The sequence below is a fragment of the Pithys albifrons genome, chromosome 10 (assembly GCF_047495875.1).
Source record: "Pithys albifrons albifrons isolate INPA30051 chromosome 10, PitAlb_v1, whole genome shotgun sequence".
NCBI lineage: Eukaryota > Metazoa > Chordata > Aves > Passeriformes > Thamnophilidae > Pithys > Pithys albifrons.
Window position 1 is genome coordinate 10,688,118 of NC_092467.1, and position 27,947 is coordinate 10,716,064.

The following is a 27,947-nucleotide window of genomic DNA, read 5'->3' on the forward strand; positions in this document are numbered from 1 at the left end:
AAGAATACTGTGAGTACCTAAGAAGGCTGCAGCAAAAGAGCAATGCAGGTGAACTGATTTGTTTTGGGGAAATAAGCCTTGTGAAGCTCTAGAATTAATGAGGAAGCTGGAATATCACGGACATGGGGATAAATCTGAAAAAACAAAAAGTTAGAAATTAGGTTTCTCATGGCCTTTGATAGGGGTAGGGCATATTTTCCTAGTAATGATGACTATAATTACAACCAGATGGGTAATTTTCAATTTTCACTTCTGTTAGAATAGTCACAACCTAAATTTTCTTAATGACCACACACAGAAAATGAAAACACAAGACAAAGTTGTCCAGTCATGTTGAAGTTGGCTGCTCCTGATGTTCTTAGCTCTGTGACATCCCTTTGGGCCTTTTACCACCTCTGGAACAATTAATTTACATCACCAAATATGCTGAACGGCTCTCCTCATTTTTGTGCCATAGTTGCTTTCAGCCTAATTCAACAAAAGATGGGTGAGAGGAAATAGCTATTACAGTGTCTGTATTAGGCAGTGTCCAGTCTGAAAGCAGCAGTTGAAAAGCTGAGGCAAACCTAACAAAGATGCTGTTAGTTCAAAGTGCTGTGCCTTTTCTCCTGGTAAAGCCTGACTGCTGATTAAATGTTGCAGTCCTTACCCCTGGAAGCTTTGAGTCAGGCTAGAACTGAAAAAAACTCTTCAAAGCAGTGAGAACTTGAGAACTGTGCTACAAAAATACCCCAGGAAAATGAATCAATGATGTAGTTTCCAGGTAAGTTTCAGCACAGGATGGCAACTTTGGCAGGCAAGGGATGGTCTTTCTGACTGATCCTTCGGTGTACACATGTTTGCTGCCTTCCGTCAAGGAATAGTCATGTTTTCCTACCCTGTGAGAAAGAGCCTTTTAAGGGAGTTGTACCACTTAGAGCTTATTGCCTAAATGACACCTAATAATACACATGAAAGCTGAGTTCTTTTTTCTACTTGCAGTATCTAAAATATTTTTCATTATGACTTAGTGAGGGAAAAGATAGCAATGTAGAAACCAAGGTAAAAATTTATTTTTCTCTAGCTGATTAATGTTTTTAAAGGGTGCAGTGAAAAGTAAATGAGGGCAATCAGCTAATAAAAATTGAAGGACAATAATACTTAGTGATATTCCTGTGGGAATGGCAAGGGTGTCAGCACTGTCATGAAGTTATTGAAAAAAGAATGCTGCCATAAATATCACAGGTGTGGGAAGACATGTAAAATAGGACTCTGGGATACGTTCAGAATCATAGACATTTGAAGATAAATACTCTGCTGTGGCATTAGGTTGATAATTCATTTTTTATTCACCAAAGAAAATTCATTTTTCTCTTGCAAGGGAAAGTAAGACCTATTAGTATTGGAAAAACTAGGGATTATTGAAGTAATGAGAAAAAAAATCCTCCTTTTAATCAGAAAATCCTCATTGCTATAAGAAAAATCCTTAATGCTGCACAGACCATATTACTTTATCTCTGTTATCTGTAGTACTGGGTTAGATGGAAGTTTTTGTGGTCAATGATTTGGATTCACAGATGTCTGCTAGAGAAATCTTCAAATGATTAGGAACAGAAAGTGTATAGGAATTACTTTTTTCCCCCATTTTAAAACAATAATAAAGAAATAATGCTGAAAAATACTAATTTCTTGAATAGTTTTTATGTAGTTCTGAAATAGTATTGGTAATATTTTTATCAGATTTAGTGGTGTTATCAGTTCTTTATTTTCCTTGTGATTTTAAAATTCCAGGATATTCCTGAGAAATAAATGCCAACATCTTGATAAACAAAGCACATCTGTGACCCAGAAATGAGGATATAAAAAAATATATCTGTAAGATTTAACATGATTTGACAAGATGCTTTGCTGGTGGACTTTCAGTAGGAATGATTCTGCCTTACTGAAGCACAAAACTTTGTACTCAGGGCTCCACAGCAGCCAATTTCAGTAGCATCTAAAGTGTTATAACCCTGGAAGTAACAGAAGGGGAATGCTGTTCCAAGTAAAGGTTGCTTTTCGATGAAAGGTTTCCCCTTGGGTTTAAGGGGGAGCTAAGGACAGAGATAGCAAATGCCCTTGGCAAACCCCAGGAAGTTGTTAGAAAAGTTTTAGAATAATGTGGAGAAGTGTCTGTGTGGCCTTCAGGAGGCTGCAGCCATAGGGGCAGGTGGGACTGCACCAGGAATTGATGTTGTTCCCTACACAAATATGGGTAAAGGTAGAGAGTCTGAATTTCTTTGAAATTTTCAAGACAGAGCCAAGGTGGGAGGTCAGACTTGCAGGATGTCCTGCTAATAGTAGGATATATTGCATTATAGAAAGTACCCTCAAACCAAGGAGTGCCTGGCATGAAGTTGGGAACAGAAGAGAGGTTTCCAGTAGGCTTCCTTTAAAGAAAAGGGAATTTTTTAGAGCTGAATTTTCAATAGATCTTTATATATTTGGGGTTGAAGTCAGTAGTATAAAGGCAGCATCTGTCCAGGAAACAATGACAAAGCATCTAGGATATCCACCAATGACAGAATGATTCTTTTTCATTCTAAAGCAAACTTGTGTTTATCTTCATTCAATTTGCTGCTGTTTTATTAATGAAAAATAGTAGCGTTTTATGATGAGGCTCAAGATTTTGCTGGCTTCTGTATCTGTGTGTTGGCATAATCAGACAGATTATCTGCCTAAACAGATGGAACATTAAAATAAGTGTGAGATTTAGTTGTATATTATGCTGGAAAAGAGGACTCAAGGACTCAAATAGGCATAAAACCAGATGTGGATGTACGGTGTTCTGTAGGGGACTGAACTTCTTTCTTGTACTGTTATCTCTGTAATCCTTTAGAGGATTTTGAGTGCGATGTATATCCAGTACTTTAACAGCTTAAAAATAGGTTCTTTCCTTTTTTTTTCTCCAATAGGCTGATTTTGTCCAAGGTGAATCTATCTCCATTTTCTAGTAGCTTCCTGCTACATTCCAGGACTGAACACTTGCCTTCTCTAAGTTCTCTCAAAATATATTCTATTTAGAAACTTAAAATCATTTAGTTTTGGCTAAGTTGTTTGCACTGATAGTGGTATAAGCTCTAAGCAGCCGGTCTGATCATAGATCATTTTTGCTCACCTGTCTTGCTTGTAATATCTGTGGCTATCACAGAGCTGTATGCTCAGAAGCAGTTATGTTTTGAAGAGCCAGAGAGGGGAATTCAGAAAATTTTCTTGTTCTTACAAATTGCCATTAGGGTATGCCAGCTGTATAAATAGATCATCATTTCAACAAGTAGGACAACCTGAAAATAAAGATTAAAGTCAAAGTCTGAAGAAACAGAAGTTTCTTCAGAACGAGGGAAAAAAGAAGGGGGGGGGGGGGGGGAAGAACAAGATTAAAAGAATATATTTTTATTCACCTTTTTTTTTTGTTAATTTTGGGATCAGCTGGAAAAGACAAACTTGTTGAATATGCAGATTATCAAGAATTTTATGTAGCGGTTAATTCATGATTCAAAACTAAGTAACAGTAAGTGCACCATCTGGATAGATAATGATTATGATCTTTTCTGGGTTCTGCTACATGCTTCTCAGAGTATATTTTTCTCATTTGTGCCTCCTTGTCAGTCAGTGTTAAAGCTGACCAGTCATGTGGTTGGTGAGGAAAATTACAGGTAATGCTGCTTGCAGGAAGTTCGTGAGGCTTTGTCTCTTCCATGCGTTTTCAGTACGTGTCACTCTAGTTCTTTTCAATACTCCAAAAACTACTGGAAAAATTGAGAAAATAACTGGCCAGTGTATGAATTTCCTGTTGAAAGTTCTGGAAATGAGCCATGATGATTGTGTTATGTTCACTTAGTTCAAGTGCAGTGATCTCTCTAATTTTCCAGGAGGAAATAGTATCATAGAGAGCACACCACACCATGCAGAGCATGATGAGTTCTGACATATTTTCCTTGGCTGTGGGCAGGTTAAATTGGTCTCAAACAGCAATGAGAAACAATGTAACCAGGATGGCTGCTGCTCTGAACAGATAGAAGTGCTCTACCACAGATGTGTGATGAAAATGTGGCATCTTTACCAGTGGCAATGGGGGTTATTTTGCTCTTTAAATGTAACAGCATAAAACAGATCTGCAGCATGAGTTTCATAACTTTTGACTGCTCCATTGGTGATGGTGTCATTCATATTTAAAATTTCCTTAGAAAATTAACCATAATTGTGCAAATAAATTGGATTTTTTGGAACCATGGATAGAAATTAGAGGAATTAGACTCAAGGATGGTGTGAAAGCATGACTTTTGCTTTATTTTGCATGGAGAATTATGTTCACAGTTGACCTGTGTAAGCCACTAGACCTGATGGAATTTTGGAAGTCTGTTTTAATTTTCACTGATCTGTCTTTATGGACTTTTTGGTGATTAGTTTGTGGGCACTTTGCTTGCTATGCAAACACTAAGAGTTCCTCACGTATAGGTTATTTATTGCACATCACCTGCACACTTGGGATTCTGTTGGTCTCTGCTGGTTTCTTGATTGTGTGTATTGCAAATGAAAATTTCCTTAATTCTCTATAAACACCTGCCAATACTTTTTTTTACTAGCATAGTGTATCAGTTTAATAATTCAGGGATTTATGCATGTGAGAATTAAAGAGAAATTAATAGAGACAAAGGTCTGGCAGTTTGTGTAATTTTAGTTGTTAGGAAAGGAGCTTGCTGTCACTTCAGACTATTAATTCAGGTGTTAGCTCCTTAGGTACCTGGATTGTTGTTTGGCTCTGAAAGATTATGAGAGAATAAAGGAGTCTTTCTGCCTGCCAAATCTAATTTTCTTAGTTTCAGCTAAGCAAACTTTGTGATCATTTGACCAAGGTTTTTATTATGTGGAAAGATCACACATGACTAATGATGGAATGATAGGAGTGATTATATCACGGTTTAAAGAAGTAATTAAGATGTGGAACTTTTCAAGCCTGCTGGCATTTTAGAAGCAGAAAAAGTGTATCTGTCACTAACATATAATTATTACATGAGAGATTAAATGTCTATGTCCAGGGTCCATGTCTGGTATTTTCAAGTCAAAGCAGAAAAATTTGATAACTGTATCTCTTTAAGATACATTTTTACCAAAGCCTATGCATGCATTTAAAATGCAGTGATGTGGGCTTCCTTTTTTCTTATTTCTTTTTTTAAGAGTATTTACCACGTTCTGGTGTAGTAAATCCTTAGCCACCAATCCTTTTAACGAGTGAATATCCTGAATGTGAAACATCTGAGTGCACCTTGTACTTTCAGCTGCAGTAATAATCTACAAGACAGTGGTTTTGAAAAGTCATTCATTTTCAGCAGTAACTAATGTCTGAAATAGGTAAATATTTATTTAATTTCCTGTATTTTTGAACTTCATTAAAAAAATTGTGAAGTCATGAAGAGTTGCAGGTGTTGCTGAATGAGGTCTTTTTATTAGGTGCTATATTGTGTATAAGCATACACATGTTCTGGTGTGCCACACCACAGTGAAAATTCAAAATTAACTTATGAAAGCCTGAAATGTTGTAGCATTTTATAGGTAGATGTAGAATTAAATAACATCAGATGTAATCCCCTCAGTTTTGACTGAAAAAATTAAGATGGTCAGCTAATTGTTAACATAGGTGCTGATTGAGAGTGTCAGCCTTGTGAGAGGTTTAAACATTTTTATAGCTGATGTACCTGTCCTTGCAGGCCTCTGTAAAGATTGGCTAAATCAAAGCCTGACTGAAGGAAGTCTCTGGAAGTATTCTTGTATTTCTACCATCCCAGACTAGCAGAGTTTCACAGGCAAGGGTTTTTTTCTCCCTTAAATGTGAGGCATCATTCAGACCTGCGTGGATATAACCTCACTGTTCCAATTGAAACTGTCGGTCTTTGTGTTTACTCCAAACCATTTGACAGCTATCCTGAGACTTCCACTGCTCTGAATGATTTCTATACTAGTTCCAAAGATAACCCCTTTGCCTTTAATGTGAAAGGACCTGTCAAAGTCTTTCAAAGTAGTAAGTGCTCTCTGAATTACTGGTATAGATTTCCCTCCACGTATAAGCACGTGCTATACAGGCTTAAGCTGAAGTGAGAAAATTGCAAGTTGTGATGTATTAATGAAAATAAGAATTAGAAGCAGGGACAGAGGCTGTCAGCAGAGGTGGCAATCATTTACCAGTGAGGCAGACAGCTAGAGGTGTGCTTTGATGTGTATATGTATGAATGAAAAAAGGCAGTTCAATGCCACCCTGACCCCGATCCTGTCAGATCTCAGAAGCTGAGCAGGGTCAGTCCAAGTTAGTACTTGGATGGGAGACCTTCTGGCAATACTGGGGGGCTGTGGGTTCTAGTCCTGAGGACTTCACTGTCCAAGCTCACTTGGCCGTGGCAGATGAACCTTAGGAGTTAAAGGTGGGGCCAGTTCTGCACACTCTGAGCCTCACCTAAAAAATCCACTGTGCTGGCTGGGAGGGCACACCCACCTGGGGAGAGCCCTTCCCAAATCTTTGTTCACGAAGCCTGACCATGGTGATGTATGAATGACTGCAGGAGCTCCACTTTTTTCTTTGCATGCTCTTGTGTTCCCTCCTTCCCTCAGAGGAACCTTTCCCCTGGCCAGGTGGCCTTACCCATGTTCAGGATACAAAACTATCCCAATCAATTCCTACTGGGCAGCCTCAGAGCAGCCAAGGAGATCAGTGCTGAGTACACAGTAGGGCAGAACGGCAAAGGTGGCTGACTCAGCCAGGTGAGAGCAAAGGAAGCCCTTCTATCACATATGCTGTACAGCTCTACTCAGGGGTGACTTCACCCTTTACCTTGTCATTTATATACTTAGCTACATATATCGTTCATTTGCCAATTCTGTATTTAACTGTTAATGTGGCCGAATCCCGCCTCTATTTTAATTAACAAGTCAAATTTCTGTCAGTCATGATATGGTTGTCATTATCTCCACATAACCTTGCACTCAGTGACTAATAATCCTAACTAGTAGTTAAATATTTTAAATGAACAAACGTATTACCTTTGCTTTCTTTTTCCTCACCAACATTTCTATTTAGTTTTCCTGTGAATAACATCATCCTATCTCTGAACACACCTAGAATTTTTTTATTTTCTGTGCTTACGTTTCTGTGGTAATAAAAATCCAAATAGAGGCAGAAGAAAGCAAGGAACTCAGCAAATTGCTGATACATGAGGTTTGGATGCTATTCCTAGCAAGGACACAACCACTGTACTCTTTTTACTAATAAGTGTATTCTGAATCCCTCATGGCTATGTTTTGTGTCAGCAATATGACTTTCCTTGAAAGAACTGCAGCAACCTAATTATCAGTTCCTCATGTCACTGTTCATCCTGGTGTGCAACATGGTGTGTCAACATCACATAACCCAAAATCTAGGTATGTAAACATGGCTTGAGGCCAAGAATATAGGGAAGGTAAGCTGCAGAAATAGCAGGGTTGTGTTCACTGTATAAATATGTCCCCCTAAAATTTGTCAGAATTCTTCACTGGATAGCTCTGACACCAACTCAATTTGGGGCAACAGCCAAAATGAAGCAACGTGACACAGTGAACACCTAAGAGAAACCTGTGATGTCAAAATATGTAGATCAGATTTCTTCAAATGGTGATGTTCTGACTGTGTGCAAACTGCGAATACACTTGTACTGTGATTTTCTCCTATTTCTGAGCTGCATTCTTCTTTTTGGGGTTGTCCTGATCCCTGAGGAAACTGCTGCAGGACTGAGAAGAGGTTGCACAGAATACAAAGGTGTGTTGGTACAGAGTGACATGACATAGGACTTCTGAATAAATCTTTGTAGAAATACTCCATAAATCTTTGTAAAAATGATCTTAGTAGGCTGATTTAAATGAAATGTGAACCATTTGAAATGCCTCCATTAAGTAATTAATGGCTTCAGTTGGTTGCACACTTAGGGTGAATAGTGATTTAAGTTTTATTTGCCATTTCCTGTTAGATGTCTTGGAATGATCTGCAGAGTAAAGGTAAATTAACACTAAAATATAGTTTACAGCATGTGCTAAATTAATAAAATAAGTAAAATTTAGTTAATGGAAAGCTTTTTGCTATAAAATAGAACTGTCAGTTATTGGAATCATGTAGTAAAGCTATTCAGCTGGAAAAAAAATCATAAATAGTCCACTTTTGCCTCTAGCATTTTTTGCATTGGATCGAAATGGTTCCTCAGAAAATTATAAAATATATTAATGCATGGAAATGACCACACACAGAAACTATTTTTCTTGGCATGATGTTTATAGCCTGAGAAAAAAGAAAATAATGAGTTTGGTGAGCAAAGTGACATCTATATTTTAAATATTGCTGGTTCTTTAATTTTTTTTTCCATTTGCCAAGTTCCTTTGTCACTTAAGAGAAACTAGAAAGGAATACTAATTAAGGGTACAGATATTCAGTGTATACTATTGTTTTCTTTTTAAACCATCTTCGTAGATTTTTTCCTTCAGATGTGATACTTTCTCACAATGGCATATATTGTTTATTATGACTGAATAAATATGTATTTTGACAGTACCTGCCCTAAAACCATAACATATATTGTCCTAATGAGCCTCACAAGCCTTCTTTCTTTTATTAAAAGATATTTCATCCCTTGATGAATACTTTGATGATCTTTAACAATAAAACAAAGCAAACCAACAAAAAAGGAACAGTGAAAAGGAGGGTAGCAGTTTTCATAATAGTGTGATAGCTAAATTTTGTGTTAACATTTTCATTACATTTCTGCTGAACAACTTTGCATGTTATTTTTTCAATAAAGCACCAACAGTAATCAGAAGCTTCATTGTGATATGCACTCAGCAATCTTATAATATCACTGCGTTAGGAGGTTTAATATTCTGCGTCATAATATGCTGCTAGGAAAAAAATACAGAATTATCCTCTCTGTGTGTTCCTATAGACAATGGATTGTTTTGGGACACGCTGACTGCTGTATGAGACTTGCAGCATGACAGGGTGGCAGGGAAGCTGCTGTGCCTCTCTGTTAGATAAGCCGAAATACAAAATGGCACTGCTGGTGGTCTTGTACTCTTTAACCTGGACATTGTGAGGAGGAAAGGTCTCAAAACGGTTTGAGCCTTCTAATATTGGGAGTTGTGAACAAGACCTTATTCCTTTGCCTTTCTTGCTCTGACTTGTGATATATACTTAAAACAGGATCCGCAGCTCAAGTCAGGGTGGCTTCATTCTCTGCCTTCTTTGGGAATAAAAGAAGAAAATGAGGATAATGAGGATAATGTCTGTCCCCATCCTAGCCTACAGAACTGGGAAAAGACAGGGGAGGAGGAAGCAGGTTGGGGAGTACACTGTCCAAGAATCAATTTCTTCACACTTGCAGACTTGCTCAGATTTTTGTATTTTAGAGTGAATTCACCATGTCTTTACACCTGAATACTTCTAAGCCATCCCTGCTAACCTGTAAAACAAGTTTTCTCCTCCAGGACTGTTGGGTGAAGGGAGACCTGAGAGAAGGTTGTTTATGGCTGTTAATTCTATTTTGTAGTATACATTTAATGTGAACTTGGTAATAATATATCATATGTGACCTTAAATTATATGCAAATGCTCAGTGTGAAAGAGTGATGATATCGAGTTAAAACATTGATAGCAGAACCTGGCTTTGTGAGGTCAATAAATTCTTGACCCTGTCAGCCTTTCCTTCTTAAAGTGACTGTTCAAGTACAATAAATTTTCAAATAAGCAGAAGCAGGCAGAGTTTTCTTCCAGTTTTCGATTTTATTTTTCCTGACCAACCAGAAGTCTGTTTCAAAGGAACCATTCCAATGTTATCCATTCCATAACCTTGGTTCCATGTTTTTCTCACTTGAGGAGTGTCCTTGGATCTGCCTCCTGTGCCTCTGCTCTACAGTGACCCCATAACAATGGCATTCCAAACTGAGGATGATACCGTGAGGAATTAGCCAAAGTTCATTCATGTAGCCCTTTGAACATATGGAGCTTTATTTGCATGGGAATAACTCTTCCAGCTGGTCTCAGTCCAGTTCTCAGTGGACAGGTGTCTGTAGTCTGTAAATAGCAGTGCTTATAGGCAGTGCTTAATAAGCCATAACAATAGTGTCAGCAAGAAGACCTTATTTAAGACAGTGGTTCTGTTGGTCAGTTCATAGAGGCTCAGATGCATACATATGATTCTGCTGGATTTTTATACTTTAACTCAATTCTTTTCTGTTTTTTAGTCTCTATTTGGTGTTTTCTCATGCCACTGCACATTTTCAGTTTAACCTTTTAAATGGCAGCTGCTTTGCACCATAACCTTGTTTACTGCCTTTAACATATTGATGAAGGAAAAAAGCACAGGCACAATAATTTTGAAGGTTTTGTGCATGTACTTCTTCCCAGCTCAGCAAGCCTGTGTGTAAGTCAGCAATGTGCACTTGCAAGTTTTCAACATGATGGTCTTTTCTGCCCCTACGTGATTAAGTCCCTCCATTGCCATCCCAGGCAACTGATGTCTAGTCCACTCTGGAGCTGAGCAGAGCAGTTGCAGAGCAGCTCAGATAAGAGACAGAGGGAGAACATGCCTAGGCAGAATAAAGAAGGTCTAGGACATTGTGTTTGACTTGAACTACACCAGTTCATCTGAGAATGTGGCTGTATGTTTGTACATTCTGATATTTAGTTTGGCCTAGAATAATGTGATTTGGTGTAGTGTCTGCAAGTAGCTGCTGGGAGTGTATCATGCTTTGTGCATCATTTTACTGTGTATGTCCAGAGGTACAGCTCAGTCTGCAACTGACAAACAAAGAGTTTTCAAATTTTTAAAGACCATCTGAAATTCACGTGTGAAATATTTGTGATTATTGCTATTATTGTCTAGCACTCTTAATTTAATTGGTCTTTCATTTTCCTACTTCCAAAACTAAAGTGACTCATACCTTTACATAAATGTTCTTATTAAAAATCAGTGAGGTTTTTAGCAGTAGTCATTTTTGTGTATAGAGCAATCAGTGTCTGATTAAATGTTTAGAAGATGAAATATTGCTATGTAAAAAACCTTGCATCAGAAGGGTTGAAATGAAAAGTTTTCCAGATAAAAGGCATCATTTTAAAATCCTTTAATTCATCCCCAAAAGCAGAATTCTTCCCTGAAAGCATTGTCTAGATTCATGTGGTGTTTCCAGTTTTGGTGTTAGGTATTTGCTTTTAAACAGTGCTTTGAAAGTTTGTCCACTTAGAGCAAAATTGGAAAAAACCCCAGACTTTGTACTGGTCAGAAAAGCACCGAGGAAGTCTCGACAATTTTGTACTTTTATTCTGAAATTCACTCTAAACCCAGCAGGATGACATCTGTTTCCAGCCAAATTTTCAGCAGCATACCCTGTCACCTAAGGTTGCCACCTAAAATCAAGCTTGTTCTTTGAAGGGACTGTAGAAAAGTTACTCTCTTACAGAATATGTTTGGAACTTCTCTATGAAGTATGAGAGATCAGTTGAACTGCAGTTTTCATCTCTTATGGCTGGACACCTTTGAAAATGGGGGGAAAAATATTCTCTGAGATGAAGAGAAAGGAAATGTACAGTGTCATGTTTAATTTTAGAGCCTAATGCTTAAAACCATCCCCTGAGGGAGAAGCTGCAGGACTGCCCCTACCTCACCTTATGGTGTATTTTTTTTAGTGATTGTTTAATGTGAAATACATTCTTTTAAATTATTATCAGGGGAACCAAACTACAACATTTGGGTTCTTGCTCTAATAGAAAATGTAATTTCTTTAATTTTCATGCCCTTTTATTTTTTTTCACTAAACTTTATTCAATTTGTGGAAGCAGAAATCTTGATAATGCAGAAATTTATGTTCAGTATGTGTGATTTAAAATCCAGAGAGGAGTCTTTTCATTTGACTTCTGGTGCCACTCTTAGAAAAGACTGAAATTAATCAGGATTATATATTGGCAGCATTGAGTTTGATAGGATTAGACTGGTAATCCTAAAACATAAACTGCCTGTTAAGAGATCTAGTGTAATGTACAAATTCTCAGCTGAGGGTGACAGTCCAACCACAGCAGTATAAATTATCTCATAATGAGTTCCATGTTGCCCTAACCAGTTTATTGTCAGTGCCTGCAGTAAATAATTGAAAATGTGCTTTCAGTTAAAGCTTCTCCATAGTGTGCTTCAGTCCAGCTCATACTACCTGGCATAGACTAACTTGAATTTCTTTAAAATGGATGCTAATATACCTTCCCCAAAATACTTTGTGAGTGTGTTCAGTTCTGTGCTGTTTCTGTGAGTCTCGAGGCTCAACAGGCCATTTGCAGTAGTAGCCACATAAACAGCTATGGAAAGTAGTTGTTAAAATCCCATCTTTCTCTTGTGCTCTCCTTTCTCTCAAATTAAACTCTTTAGGTCATTATGATTATGAAACATTTCATTTTATTCTTTTTAGCATTTGTTTCACTTGGTATATGGTACTTGATATATGATATTCTTACTCCTATTATGCCATTATGGGGGTGACAAAAAAATTACAAACCCCTCAGTTTATTACCTGAATTTTTTTACTCTGTTTGTCCTATTTCTTTCCTTCCCCAGCACTTTTTTTGGCCCCTGGTGGTTTCTCCAGTCTCAGTGACACATGCAATTACTGTAACTGACAAAACAAATGCTGCCTTGATAGCAAGGAGAAGGCATGTTTGCTGTTGCCACCCCTGAAAAGTAATTACATAGCTAATTCAGTGGAAATGAAAACTACAATGCAAAGAATTCTGAAAAAATAAGCAGGACATGAACTATTTGAAACATTAATTATGTGGAAATGCCAGCTTTTGGCTCAGAGAGGTACTCGCAGACTGTGGTTGCAGTTTGATTTATGGCAGTGTAAATCAGGAGTAGCTGTGATGTTGGAGTCAGTGGCACTACAGGAGTGTAAAACAAATGTAACTTGCGTACACGCTTTGGATTATTCCCAGTTTTCCCATTAGTCAAACAAGCCTGTGAGTCACACCAATAAAAGCAGGATTCTTTTCTGCAGCTGTGTCTTATGGCGCTGTAGAAAGCAGCACTGAGTGCCACAGCTGCAGTTTCTGCTGATGCCTCACAGTGCTGAAGGTGAGACTTAAAGTGCTTCCAAATTTTTGCTGTTAACTAGATACAACCAGAAAAGTACAGAAGTAAAATTGAAGATACCAGAAAATTATAACTGGAAAGAAACCCACATTAGACATGAAGAAATAAATACTAAGGTGTTTAAAGCATCTGTTTGAAATGGCAGCTGTTGGGAACTTACGGGATTTTAGCTTACACAACGAGGATCATGTGCAGGAAATTGTTAAGGGGGCAATGATTTAATCCTCACCACCTAAAATCTCTGTAAATTTGTCTTAAAGATCTGCATTGGCAGCTCATCTGACCAGCAGAAAGTAATAATTTTTGCACATCCCTCAGGACAGAGCTTGCCTTGTCAGGTTTCATTGTGGAACTAGTGAAGAAAGAAACAGCCATAAAAAGAAAATTTTGTTTAACATGCTGTTTAAAAAAGAAAACTTTAAGATGGAAACCAGAGCTGCAAATCCTAATTGTCTGCTAGCATTGTTCTCATTTGCTAAACTTATTAATTGTCAATCTCTAACAATATCAGGTGGCCAAGGAAACTTTCTTCTTGCCTATTGTTCTTTTGGCATCCCTCAGCCTCTGAAGACTGAAATTTGGAAGTGGGGGAATTTTCCCAGCTAAAAACTTGCTTATTTTAAAAACACTTTTGCAAAGTCTCTCTTGCCCTTGGATTTTGCAGAATGGAATCAGTTTCTTTCTAATGTGCTCTCATGCTGCCTCGGTTCCAAATGATACATTAAGGCTTTTCTTTTGGCTTATGTTTTGATCTTTGCCAAAGAACTAAGTGTTTATCTCTGTAAGAAATAAGTGGGATTTTGGCCTGTTTACAAGAATGCAATAAAGTAAGTCTGACAAAGATGCATTTTCCACTTTTCTATCTTCTTTATAAGTGGACTGGGAGAAATTTGTATTGCAATGAGAAAAAAAAAATGCCTGGAACTTTCCATTTGACATGCACAAGAGTCAAACTGGTTTTAGGTTTGTAAAAGAGGCTGGAAAACCAGAAACTCAACTGTAGACATTGAGATCTTGAACATCAATAGCAACTAACTTCTTCACATCACTAAATTCTTATTTATTGTAGCAACAGTGTTGGTCAAGTTCTTCACTGACACTTTGATTGGGGGTTGATGCAGCTGGTGTGTGAAAGGTAGAAATACTGTTATAAACCACTTATCCAGTGGCAGCTCACAGACCTGTCATCTTTTTAAAAATCCAATAAGAAAAAAAGCAGAAGACAGTTTTCAGTGTTTAGCTGTCCTGGTTGTGCCAGCTTTCACTGTTCTGCAGACAAGTAGTTTGCTAACCAGCTTCTGATGTGTCTGGCCAGGAAATTTGCTTCCCTAGCAGTGGATTCACCTGCACCACAGGGCAGCTACACAAAGTCTGCACTTCATAGGAAGAATTTAATTGGAGAGTCTCCCTAAAGCTCTCCTTTGTTATCCTGAGTGTTTATATTTTGTTTTACATATGCTAACAGACTATTTTGGAGGGTGTGTGTTGACTGGCTGGAAGATTTCAGTTAGGACTCAGATGCTCGTGGTACAATACAGAAATATACTGAAGCTAGTTGCAATTGGGAAGATATTGGGGAGATAATTTTGGAATAAGAATGGGATTTAGTTGTGATTTATGTGTCTTCAGGGTATTAAACATGAAATCAACATCATACGTTATTTTTCATTACTGATTTTGGCAAAGTTGACAATAGGAGGTAGAAGTGAAGTACAAATTGTGTACAAATGCTGAGCTTTTGATGAAATCCAATTTTATAGAAAACAGCACTGCTTTTTGACATGGGTTAGCCTGTTCATTTTTGTTGTGAAATAGATCTTCACACTTACCTAATTTTGGAAGAGTATTTTAAACGTGAATTACTTCATGATGATTTTAGTTTTCCAATTTTCTCCTGGATTTCCCTTTGCATTGTGTTTACATGAGAGAGTATTTTTTTTTCAATCAGCCATATTTTAAAGTTCCTTCCCTCTCTACTGGGATGCTGCTGCCTCCACTGTTCAGGTACTTTTGCCTTTGTTTCCATAATGTTGAAAGTTTCATCCTTCCTTTTCCCTGCAGGAACACATAAAATGTCTGTCAAGTTCTTTATGAAGCTGCTGACGAGAAAGCCCTGGGTCCCACACACCCTTCACCCAAGATTTTGTTTATTTGATTTTTTAATTTGTTAAATGTTTAATTCTATTTTAAAAAATAAGGAGGATGAAATTATGAACAGCAATAGTAACAAGAATCCTTTCGATAGAAGACAAAGACCTTGATTTTTGTTTCTTTTAAGGTATCAGCTGTCTTAGTTTCTAGGAAAATGAGATCTGATGTTGGAGCAGCCGGTTTTATCATTGTTAGAATGACAGATGTGCCAGAGAATGCAGTCTGTTAGATCTGAGATTTTGAAGATAAAAGTCAATTATTTTTTTTCTCTGAGACATTTAAAGCTGATGTGTGCATTTCTTAGAGCCTGATCATACTGAAATAAAAATGTTACCATTTTTAGTCTTCACAAGATCCTTGAAGTTCAGCCTAAATGTATTTTTAGCTGAGTGGCTGTTGCCTCTACGTTGCTCATCTCCTACAATCTCAGTAATATTTTTACCATCGATGCTGAGGTACCAATTTTGATGGTGGGATACTGATTTTGACTATCAGTCATCCACATTATCTTCCTGAGTGCATAGACACACACACACAAAAATTAAATTGAAAAACAAAAAAGTTTTAATCCCTTTGGAAGATTATGTTGTACTCACATCTTGGTGTGTGATGTCAGAAAACTTGGAAAATAATTTGAAGTATTTAAATTTATAGAAAGTATATAAATTTCAACTAACAAGCTAGAAAAATAAGCCATTTTATCAAATATCAATATATACATTGCTTTTTAGGATTTTCACCACAGAACCATCAGAATGAATATAAAGTAATGAAAATAATTTTGCTGCTGTTTTATAATACTGAATTCATATTTGTGGTTAGTTCATTATTTCACATCTCTGGTACAACCTGTTTGATTATATACCTTCAGAAAGCCTGCAGATGACAAAATGAGAAAGCCAAATAAACAGTGATTATGTGCATTCTGTGATGCAATAATGCTTCATTTTAAGAACAGGTTGCCTGTTAGAAGAAACTTCAGACTGTTACAATCTACCCTCTGATAAGTGCATAACTTTCCAGAATTGTAATGTATAGATTCTTTTTCTTCTAGAAATTCCTTTTTGATTTTGAGCATGGCTACTGTTCAGTCTTGAGTAGCAAATGCTGATAGATATGAAAAGCTGGGCACACAGATTTTGGTTCTCTTTGGTTTTTTTCTGAGAAGTACTTTGAAGACAGAAGTGCTCTGCTGGCAGCACTCACGTGGTTGGGCAAATACAACGGCAAATCATTTTTTGGTAGTGAAACAGTAGGAAAGTTACTTGTAATGGGCTGAGGCTGAATTTATCCTGATACCAAGGCCTGACTTTGTATGTGCCTTCAACTTGCTCCTCTTGTCTGCTGCTAATTTAGTCACCATCTCGTGTGTGTTAAATGTTTCACACCTGCTCCTGCCACTTGGAGTGCGTCTGCATTGGCAACAAGACCAAAACTGCTCTAAGACTCTTTAATACCAACCCTGCAGCATCTTTCATGCTCCTCTGGGCACGGGGCCTGACAGAGGTATCTGGTGCCACTTCAGAAGTGCTGGGCTGTGTAGCAGGTGCTCTGGAAAAGGGCATGGTCTTGTCATGTCCATCAGTGGCATCAGATGTCTTTGACTCCCTGAGATGACACTCAGTGCTTGTGTTGGAGCAGTTGAAACTTGGCTTCTTCAGTGTCACATTTTATCTAACAAAACAGTGCGTGCTTAAGGTATCTTTTTACTCATGTCAGGATGATTGAAAACAGCTCTGTGTTGCCCAGCTGAGCATCTGAGTAGCCTGGAAACTCCATGACAGAGCAGAAGGCACTGGGATGACACTAGCTCTGACAGAAAATTAGTAAATATGCAAAAATAGAGTTATTCTTGCATCAAAGCCAATAACTAATGACTCACCCATGCACCATGGTTAAAAATGGTGTGGGGAGCTCTTTTGCTATACAGCCTAAAAATGTGGTTCCAGAAAACTCACTCTGCTTGGTTTTGCTCAGCTACCATCTGGCAGCACAGAGGTGCATTCACATGGGCTTCAGAGGAGTTTTCTGACATTTATTAATGCCTTGTTTTCTACAAGATAAGAGCAAAACTGTGGATGGTTTTCAATTCCTGTTTTTTGAGGGGGAGCTTCTTTTGGGGATTTAAGTACTTTCTCTTTTTTTCCCCCCTCTTTTTAAATTTAGTATGGTGGCATTATTTTTGCAATATTTTGAGAATGTTATGTCAAATTTATGTTCATTAACTTCAATGTTTAGGAGGTTTTTGAAGAGCAGAATCTTATTTTGCTGCGTATTTTGTGATAGGTTTCTATTCATTTAGCCTAAAAACATTTTCTTTAAACAAAACTAATCAATTTTGTACAGCACATGCCCAGTCTAAGGTTATCTTGTCCTTGGTAAAGATTGTATAGATCTTACAGTAGCTCATTTCTGTAGGGCATTCCAATGTCGTGTAATTTAAGATCCTTTTGATTAACCTATTGATTTGGGAGGATAAAGGGTAAACTATTTTTCTTTTTCTTGTCTTTTTTTTTCATGAGCTTGTTTTCTTCTCACAAGTAGAAGAAGAAATAGAAATTTCCTATACAATTTTCAAGTTCTTGTTATTATTTGAATAGGGTTTTTTGCTTATTAGCTAAAAATCTTTATGTAATAACAAATTAGTGAATCCTTAGAAAACCAGCTAATTAATTCACTAGAAATGCTTTTCATAAATACTGGGAATATTGAATTATTATCCTACATAACATATTTTTAATGATCTGGTGCCAAAAATTATCGATTTTCTTTAGAAAGAGCAAAATGATGTAGACTTATGGGTTTTTAACATCCCAATGAAAAGTGAAAAGAACTTCTGTGTCACTTTAATTTGAAGATATATTTAGCATTTACAAATGCAAATTTTTGTTACATTTCAGTATACAAAATGGAAATGCCAACATTTTTTCATTTTAATGTCTTGGAATCAAGTAGTTCATTTTTTAGGATGGAAATTTTAAGATGCTGATTTTCAAATATCCACTCTAGCCCATTTTTTGTTTCATGCTCTTATTAAAAAAAAAGTAAAAACTTTCATCAGGAGTATTTTAATGTGAAATAATGTGTTTGGAACTGTGGCACTTCTCTTTGGAAATTTCTATTAAGAATATGTTGTGGTAAGTGATGTTCTGCAACTGTGCATTCATTGGTTTGCAATTTCCCCTAAGTGGAGTTGCCCTGTTTTAAAAAATGAGTTTTCCAGCTGTTAGCATTTTCAGTACTTGTGCTTGGATTTAAATTGGAAGTAGTTGCTGCTTGATAAGTAAAGAAGATCCTAAACTCCTGCGTTTAAAGGATCATGAAAGGATGTGTGTGTTGGTAGGTTTCCATGTTGGTTTATTATGTCTGTGTTGGCTCGGAAGGGACTAGTAAATATTTCTGTATTTAGAACCAAGACACAGAGTGCCATGATTGCTGTTGGAATGTGTAGGCAGGGACTTGATTTGACACAAATACAGGATTGGCACAGTAAGTAGCTGGAGTTCAGGCAACCAGCTGGAGGGGAACTGCAGGCTGGACAGGCTGTCCAAAGCTCTATGATTTCCAGGGAAGGAGGCCTTACTGAAAAACGAGAATATGTCAAAGACTGGAGGAAACTCTTAGTTCAGGACCTGCAGGGTCAGCTGTATTCATGTGCAGCTTGTAGGACCCAGACTCTCACAAAAATCTGTCTGATCTATAGTGGTAGTTCTGTGTTTTAAACACCATCTCCATAGTCTCTGAAAATTATAACTGCTGTAGAGTGGATAAATGGCATTATTTAACAACCACATCAAACTTTGAGCTAGGCAACAGTTTATTGTTAATTGCTCAATCCTAAAGTTGTTTCCAGGTTATGTTCCCTGTACAGAAATTATAATTCAGAATACATGCAGAATACATCCCAACTAGAATACTGTTCTCGTAGAGTATATATCCCTAATGATTAGGAAGAAGCAGAATTAATATTTCTCAGAATTTACATTTGTAAAGTTTTGCCTGGTTGTCAAGATAAAGTGATGTAATTCAGTTGTGAGTAAAGACAAAAAACATGGCATAAGTGAGCAATTAAACAGAAATAAAATTAAAAGGTGGTTTAGGTTTGGTTTTGTCAGATTATGTTTTTCAAGTAGAACAGAAGCATAAAATAGTTTATTTAAGGGAGATGGGAGCAGATGTAGGAATGGGAAGCAGTCATTTGTCAACATAGACAACCATAATGGTAGCATCAAGAAGAAAATTATGCTAATAAAAAAGTCATGTCTCATGGTACCATTATTAGTTGCCTGTGATACATAAAGGATAATGAGAACTACATCACTTCTTGAATTTCTAAATTGCTTTACCACCTCATTGTTTATACTTTACATTCTGCTTCACAGTTGACAGATTTTCAGCACTTTTCAAAGATTATAGATTGTAACATTGCACATTCTTTGCCTTAATTATACATGCAGATACTGCTTCATGTGTCCATAAAACTTATGAACCTTTTCCATGAGACTTATCACCATTTGTTCAGCTACAGGAGCTTGGAATTTCTGGTACAGTGAAGCCACACTGCCTTTGTTTCCATGGAGCATTGTCTTTCCCAATTGTACTTGTGCTTTGGGTTTCATCCCACTTGAGCCTAGAAGTGGATCCAGGCTCCACCCTTGCACTTATATGGATATATTTTTGCTTTGTAGGATTTGTAAACCTTTTTTCTTGTTCTGATGCGGTTTAATGTTGCAAGTGCCCACCTATCCCCACTTTATTTTACCAAATATCTCAGTAGCCTCTTCTAACCCAGCTGATTCTATGATTCTATGAAACCCTCAAATGCATCCTATGACTACTTGACTAAAATTCTATTAATCTTATTTTAAAATCTTTTGTTCATTTTAATTAATCCCATCCTTAACACTTACAATGTATACCTAACTGGCATAATTGCAGTGAGGCAATTCTAATGATTCACTGTAAATTTAGACTAGCTGGCATTTATTTCTGTCTTATCATATGGCATTCCTGTTAATTCCAGAATGAGTTTTAAAGCTTTACTCTTTCTTCTCAGAAACTGATATTAGTGGAGGTTTTCGGTTTCCCTTCCAAGATATTTTTCTTACCTAATATAGTGCTCATTGTTCTTTTCCCATCCAAGCCGATTCTGGGATGGTAAATATCTCTTGATGTTACTCTATTTCTGTAGTTTCATATGACTATGAAATTATGTTTTTCTTTGTTGGTACCGCCTCTGAAAAAAATAACATAATTTCTAATTGAATCAATGTCAGTTTTCTGCATTTATGGAGCAGCTCACAATGGAAAAAGCAGAAGTCCCAGACTATTTGGCAGGAAGGAAAGAAAGAGGTGCTGGGAAATAAAGCTGCGTGGATAAGCTAGATTTATCCTTAAAATTGTTTTAAGATAAAAAATAGTGAAAAATTATTAATGACCTAACATCTGAGTGATTTTCTGCACTGTACAAGAAAGATTATTTAGGTTTTAGCACTTCCTTCCCTTTGTGTCATTTATAAATTAAATTCTCTGTAGTTTGAGGCATGTAAATTTCTCTTGGTGAGAGCAATCTGACAAAACATATATTTTAATTAAAAACCTTTCACATTGAATTTAATAAATTGGTAATTTAAATTGAATAGATCATCTTAAATGTGTTTAAAATGTGCAAAGCCCACCTCAAAATATTTACTAATAGTATTTATTAGACCCAAAGCATTAAAATTATCTTGATGTAGCTAAGAAATTATATTAACAAATAGAGAGACAACAAGGTACATTCTTTTCCTGTGTGAACTGGTCCATTTAAAGTCAGTACAGTTTGATTGTAGGTGTCTCATTACCTGAGCTTCTGGAAAGCCTACCTCTGATAGATGGATGTATTTGGTTGCAATGAAAAAAGCATCTTCATCCTGGCTCTGATTTTCCTTATGTTTCTGAAACTATTATTCTTGCTAGGACGTGCTGCAGATCACGTGATAACGTCTTTGTAAGGTTTCTGTTCCGATGCATGAGGATAAAGTGACTGCTTGGCTATGAAGAAACTAAGAGAGCCAACTGTGAATTTTGCATTCACTGTGTGCTCCTAAGTACTCCTGAAGTAGTCCCTAGCAATTAGTTTTTACCAGGAGTACATTCTTGTGCTGCAGTTGTGTACATGGGTGAAATTAGTCCTAATTCATAGCCCAGCTTGTCATGTGCTGTCTTCCTATGGCTGCTTTTTATTATTTATTTCAAGAGCTCTTGTCACTTTCTGACGTTTGAGAAGTCAAACTACTGGCCTGTATTGCTAAACACTTTGCAATAACCAATATTCTTGACCAACCTGATCTATTAATTTTTATTGTTCACCTCTGTATAGTTCAACTGCTTCCATAAAACATATAGAAATGTTTTCTTTTGAGTTACCCTCATGTTAACTGCATTCAGAAAAATGCTGCCATATTCACTGTGGCATTGAAAGAGCTCACCTGTCATTACAGTGCGTATGAAGAGTCTTTTGGTAACATACAACTGTTCAGTTTCATTTAAATTATGAATAGCAAATTCGTGTTACATCTTTATAAATCTACAGTATCCTATTAAATATGCTTTATGGGTCTCTTAGGTATTTCATAATCCTTGCTGTAAAACAATATATTTTTATTACACTATGTTGCTTAGTAATGCACAAATCTCACTTAAAATGCAGCTGTCTGTGTTTTCTAATGGTTGTCTGTCTTTGCTTAAAGGATGGCACCAATAAGATGCTCTGCTCTCCCTCTCCGTGATGGTACTGAGGGTGCTGGTTTCGTATCATGCTTGTCAAAGTTGCCATCATTAAAAGGGTGATCACTGTCGTTATGTGTCTTTTCAGACCCTGGAATTCATGAATCAAACCAGCCCACATACCCAGGGGAGAGGGGGGAAGCAGGGCAAATAACACAGGAAGGGACATTAAAAAAGAGAGGAGGAGGGAGAGGCAGAAGCAGAGAGCAGTACACATTTGTCTTTAATGATCTGCACCTGGATTCAGCCACCCTTTCAGCCCAAAATCTGGCATTCCAGAGTGCAATTTCACAGCTGGAAGAAAGCTCTGTGTGTCAGCAAGCCAAACTCATTAGGGGTGTGAGAAAGGACTGTTACAGTTTTAGGGTTGAACTGCACAGTTCATAGTTAGATTTCTGTACAGAAATGTTCTATTAAAGAAGGTAACTGCAAATGAAAGCATTATGTGATTTGTGGTTGGTTTATTTTTTTTAATGGGCCCCCATGAAAAAGTGAAATCAGCAGCAGTATCATCCAAATACAAGCTACTTACTGCAATGACAGGTGATTTGTTTTTTGGGTTTTTTTCCCCATACAATTTAATCTCTTTTCCTCAGTGAGGTCCTTTGTGTAGTCTGGAACTCTTCTCTCAGTGGCCCATCTTACTGTAATCAGTACCTGAACTGGTATCTTACCAGAGAAACACAGTCCTCTTTTGAGGTGTCCTGTTGCTGTGAGGAGAGTCACCATTCCCTGCACCTCCTGACCTGTTCCTGCATAGCTAGTGATGTACAAGCTGTTCAGGTCTGGGCAGTTTGTGAGCAAAAAATATTTACAGTTTTAGTTTTCAATTGTAAGAGAGTTTGAGAGAGAATAGTTAAAGGGAATGGCAGAAGTGATTAGTAAGACAAAATTTTAAGCTGTCTGACTGGTGAGGAAAACCTTCTGATCTTGACAAAGGTGATGGGTTTTTTGTATGTCTGATCAGGAGACTCAAGTAAAGGCATGTTTTGGTCCCTCAGTCAGCAGTGCAGTAAATGAAATGGATCAAATCTCCTGTGTAGAAATACTCAAAGAATCTGTGCCTTTCTTCAGACTTGGGTATGTGATAAGATCCATGAAGGTTTGGAGCATTAGCTTTACAGTCCTAGAACACTTTGTTTAGCCACATTTCATAGGCAAATTTCAACTACACTGTAGTCTTTGTTATTGACCCCAAACTTCCATCTGCACTTTGTTTCCAGGCTATTGAACAGCAACATGAAGAGCCTCACATTTGAGTTTTCTGCCTCCTGTGCAGTCATAGAGCATCCCACTGCTCCATCAGCAAACACCCCTTTGCAATCTGTTTGCAGAAACATTCTCAGAACTCAGGCCTGTGCTGCCCAGGGAATGCAGAAAGCCTGTCCACACAGGTGTTGGTTGTTTTTTGGCTTTCTACTCTTTGCAGCCAGTAAAACCAAATCACTTGTCTAGTCGTGGCTGAGAGAAGAAAGGGGTGACTAAAAGAATATCCCATATTAAAGAAGGTTTTGCTTTTGAAATGGCCCACAAATTTGTAGGAGTGAAGATTTTGTCCTATATATGGCAAATGGTGGAATTACCATTTAAATATTCCTTGAATAAAATTCTATTAAAGAATTTACATAACCAATTTTTTTTAATTCCTTCAAAGTTTTGTATTCAGGAGGTGAAAATGTAAGTAATTAAAGGAAAATAATTAGATTGAAGCTTAGGTTATTTTCCTCTATTTTGCTTACAAAATGGAGGGAACTGAGGTTATATATCCCATAGAATATGAAAGCAAAAGGAAATCTTTAGTTTTGTATACATTTCTGCACTAGTCATCTGTGCTGGACTTGCGTGCTCCTAGCAGGTCACACAGGAAATCAAATGCTTACATGGATAAATCAAAGAAGATCTAGATTAAAAATGTGAAAAATTTTCTAATGATATTGATCACTGGAATAGAGAACATGAAACAGTAGAAGAGATATTATTTCTGCAGCTTTTGAAGATATATCAGATTATTAGTTAGAAGGAAGTGTGTGAATTGTGTTAGCAGGAGGAATGTTTCCTCTATGGTTCTCTGCATCTGAGTATTTTCTAGAAGTGCAGCCATTCAAAATAAATTAAAATGACAAATGGGATCTATTTCAGGCTTTTGGAGATGTAACAACATTTTAGAAACAAAAAAATTGCCTTCCTAATACAAGGTAGCTTTATCTTAAAATCATGCTATTCAGCAGAAGACAAATCTGGAGATTTTGTGTTGGAGGGCAGTCGGTATTTCAGAGAGTGGATATGATGTGTAGTCTGTTATAAGGTGAGATTGTTAAGAGTTAGAGGTGAGAGAGATTCATGCAAGCATAACTGTCCTCAGAATAAATGAAACAATTATCTAGAACTTAGAAGACCATGTTGCCTGTCCCATCATTTTTATCAAAATATGTGCTCTCATGTAGTCTGATAAACTACTTCACATTCCTATTTGTGCTAAAATGTTATTTAAAAACCCATTACATGCACTGATTGGAATGTGTGTCAGGTGCCATATTTAATTTCAACCACATTAAAATTATATGTGATCATGAATAATTAAAATAACCAGTAGAAAAGCATTGGTTTGAAGGTTGAAAAAGCATTATTGGTTGCAAAAATCTTTTTGTGCTCCACTCTGAAATTATCTCCTGATGTTAGAAAGCACAAAATTCAATCCACCTTTTTTTTCTCCTTTAAAAATCAGAATAAAAAATATGCAAAATATATTTAAATCATGTTTAGACAAATTCACTTTGTAGTTCAGTGCAGGCTACAGGCTAAATTGGTAGAACTGCATCAAGTTAATTGCTGTGAAAGCTTGTTACCTGTTCTCAAAGCTTTGCATTTACCCAGTTTCAATTTGTGCAACTCTCATTAAATTTAAAAACATGTTGAAATTATTAACAGTGTTTTCATATTTAACAATCTTTATTTTAAAGAAAGCTTAACTCTGAAGTTAAGTAACTCTTAAAATTATTTCATGAAAATTGTTTCTCCTCCTTCTCCACTATAACAGTGTATGGGAACTGGTAAAGGTTTGAGGAGCATATTCTGTCCTTTTCTGCCCTACACAAATGTTTTCTGTATAATTGACTTCACTAAACCAAAATTCATTGTGGACCTCTATATGCAGTTGTTAATGGATGTAAATCAATGCAGTTAATGATTTTACTGAAAACATGAGAAATAGATCTACTAATTTTGCATTTTTTTCCTCCTCAACTATGAGGTTTTTTACTACATGCAAACAGATTTGCTGGAGTTGGGTGTGTGTGTGGGGGGTGGCTTTTGTGGGGTAGTTCTTTTGTTGGGTGTGTTTTGGTGGGGTTTTGTTGTTTTCTGTTTGTTTTGGGGTTTAATTTTTTTCCTTTTAGTTGCCTAAAAGCTCTCAGAATGCCAGTTGCTTTCCTGCTTCCCATCACAGACTCTGTATTAGCTCCTGAGCAGAGTGCTGAGCTTAAAGCACAGCTGAGCAAGAGAACTTGATCATGCTATGTTGAGATACATTGACATCAGTGTTGGAAAGACACCTTGAATAGATTGTTACTTAAATGTTTCTTGAAGCCTTCAGTACTTTCTTTATCTTGCTCTTTGTTTATGAAGTAATGACCAAAAAGTATCTGGCGTAAAGCCAGGTGTTATAGGCAGGGAAGGCAGCTCAAATTGGGATTATCTCACAATTTTTCTGTATGATATGGAAAAGGTATCTCATTTTTCTACAGTTTCAAGTGTTTGGTCTTTGAACATAACACTCTATTTTAAAATCAGTTTTTGTCGAACTATTGTGATATAAAGTTGCAGCTTTTTATAGATTAACAGACTGTAGCTGAAGATTTCAGGAAGGAGAACATGGCAACTTGTTAGTGATACGGCTCATTCAGCCAAGAAGATACAAATCATTTCATGGCAAAAGGTTCTTCTTAGCCTCTATTTGACAATTTCCTTGGCTTTTTTGATAATTGAGCACATCCTTGTCTTCCAGGTTATATTGCATAATATCCAAACATACTTGGAGAAAGGGAATATGTGCCATTCAGATGGTTAAACAGACCTCACATTATGGTCAAATACCTGTTGCTTCTCTGACACTGGTATATTCCAGTTCATGTTGAGGAGTATGAAGGGTAGAACACCGGCTTTAATGAACAGTTATATTTTTATTACAAATGCTAATTTGCAAGAAAGTTAGTCTTTATTTAAAATAGTAGATACTGTGGGGTTTTGGCATGTCTTGCCTGAGCCAAACTCATTTAGATTTAAATACAGCTGTTTAGATTTCGATACTGCTGATGTAAATCAAAATCTTGACAGCCAGTAGAACTAAAAAAATTTATAGCAGTAGCTGTCTCAACTTTGCTCTTTTGCTGTGCACTACACCCTATACAGCTTTTCCATTAAAAATACCTGCATGTTGCCTGGTACTAGAGTCATTTACAGGAATGGATCTTTCAGCTCTTATGAGCTGAACAAAACAGCTTTCTCAAAGAGCACTTATGAAGGGGAGATTCCTGATTTTAGATTTCATTACCTTTGTTTTCATCTGTTCAAGAAACTTGAGATACCTGCCACTGCAACTACTTCCACAAAATAAAGTTTTGTCTTAGTAGCTTTCTGCCTGTGCAGTGTGTCTTCTATGCTCTTGTAGCTTCTTCAAAATGATGTAAGGGGCTCCCTTCTTCCTGTCCTAAATGGTCATTCTGCACTGCTGTCACAAGTGATTGTTCTGCTCATGCACCAAGTTTCCTTTTACGTTTGTTTAGTCCATGACTACTTTGCTGCTTGGGAAAAGTGTTCTCTCTAAAGAGTGGGATAAGAAGAGGCTCAGCTTCTGAAAGAAAAAAATAATCCATGAACTATTAAAAGAGTTCTGTAGCAGGTTGATACAGGTACAGTCTCTTTAGCCTTGATGGTTGACTTTGATGTGCTTTTTTGATTTCAAATGCAGGAGGTTCACTTGGTGATATATTTTGCAGCTCTTCCTGCCCTGGAAAGCCTGAACAGTTGATGTTGTGCTTTGGCACTGCTCTCTGGGGATGATATAGTCTGAAGTGCACAGGTCAAAACCCTCAGCATGACTTCAGCTCTTGGCTTGCAGTACCAAATCTCCTTACTAGTCCTTACCCAGCACCTACAGAAAGAAAAGATGGCCAGGATTCCCCAGGAGGATCAGCTGAGCTTCAGAATATATAAATACCATCTTTCGTATGATTTAACTTTTCTTATAGCAAGTCAGAACAGCAGGAACCTGAACTGTTGAAAATTGCTTCTGATGAATTCTGGACAAGGATCAAAAGTAAAAGGAATAGCACATTCACTTTGTTGCTTCCCCTTCCATTACATTCTCTCTTATCCAGTATTTTTATATTTTTAGAAAAATGTTCAAAGTAAACCTGAGATCTTCCACATTACCCTTCAGGAAAAAGCTATTTGTTTTTAACAGGATTCAATATTTCTTATAATTTATTATTCATTTCCTTCAGTGATCATAACTTTTCAAAGTGGACATAGAGAAATAATTTCAAAAGATGTTGAAACTGCCTGGGTCACATCAGAGGAGAAGAGCAAATGGCTATTAGTCTTTCTTCCTCTTATCCACAGAGTAACCTTGACTGTCCTTCATGAGGTCAATATAATTGTTATCTATCAAAAAACACTTCATTTTCTTCAGAGCATTGTGATTTAGACTTGTTTGTTAATGAAAATATAATTTTCAATGATGCTTAGCTCTGTTTTTTCTATGCTCCAAAATATAAATCTTTATCATGTGTTCTCTATTGCTCACAATGTAGAAAATGCTTCAGATACATGGGAGAGTTGTAAGAACATCATTCAGATCTCAATGGATTT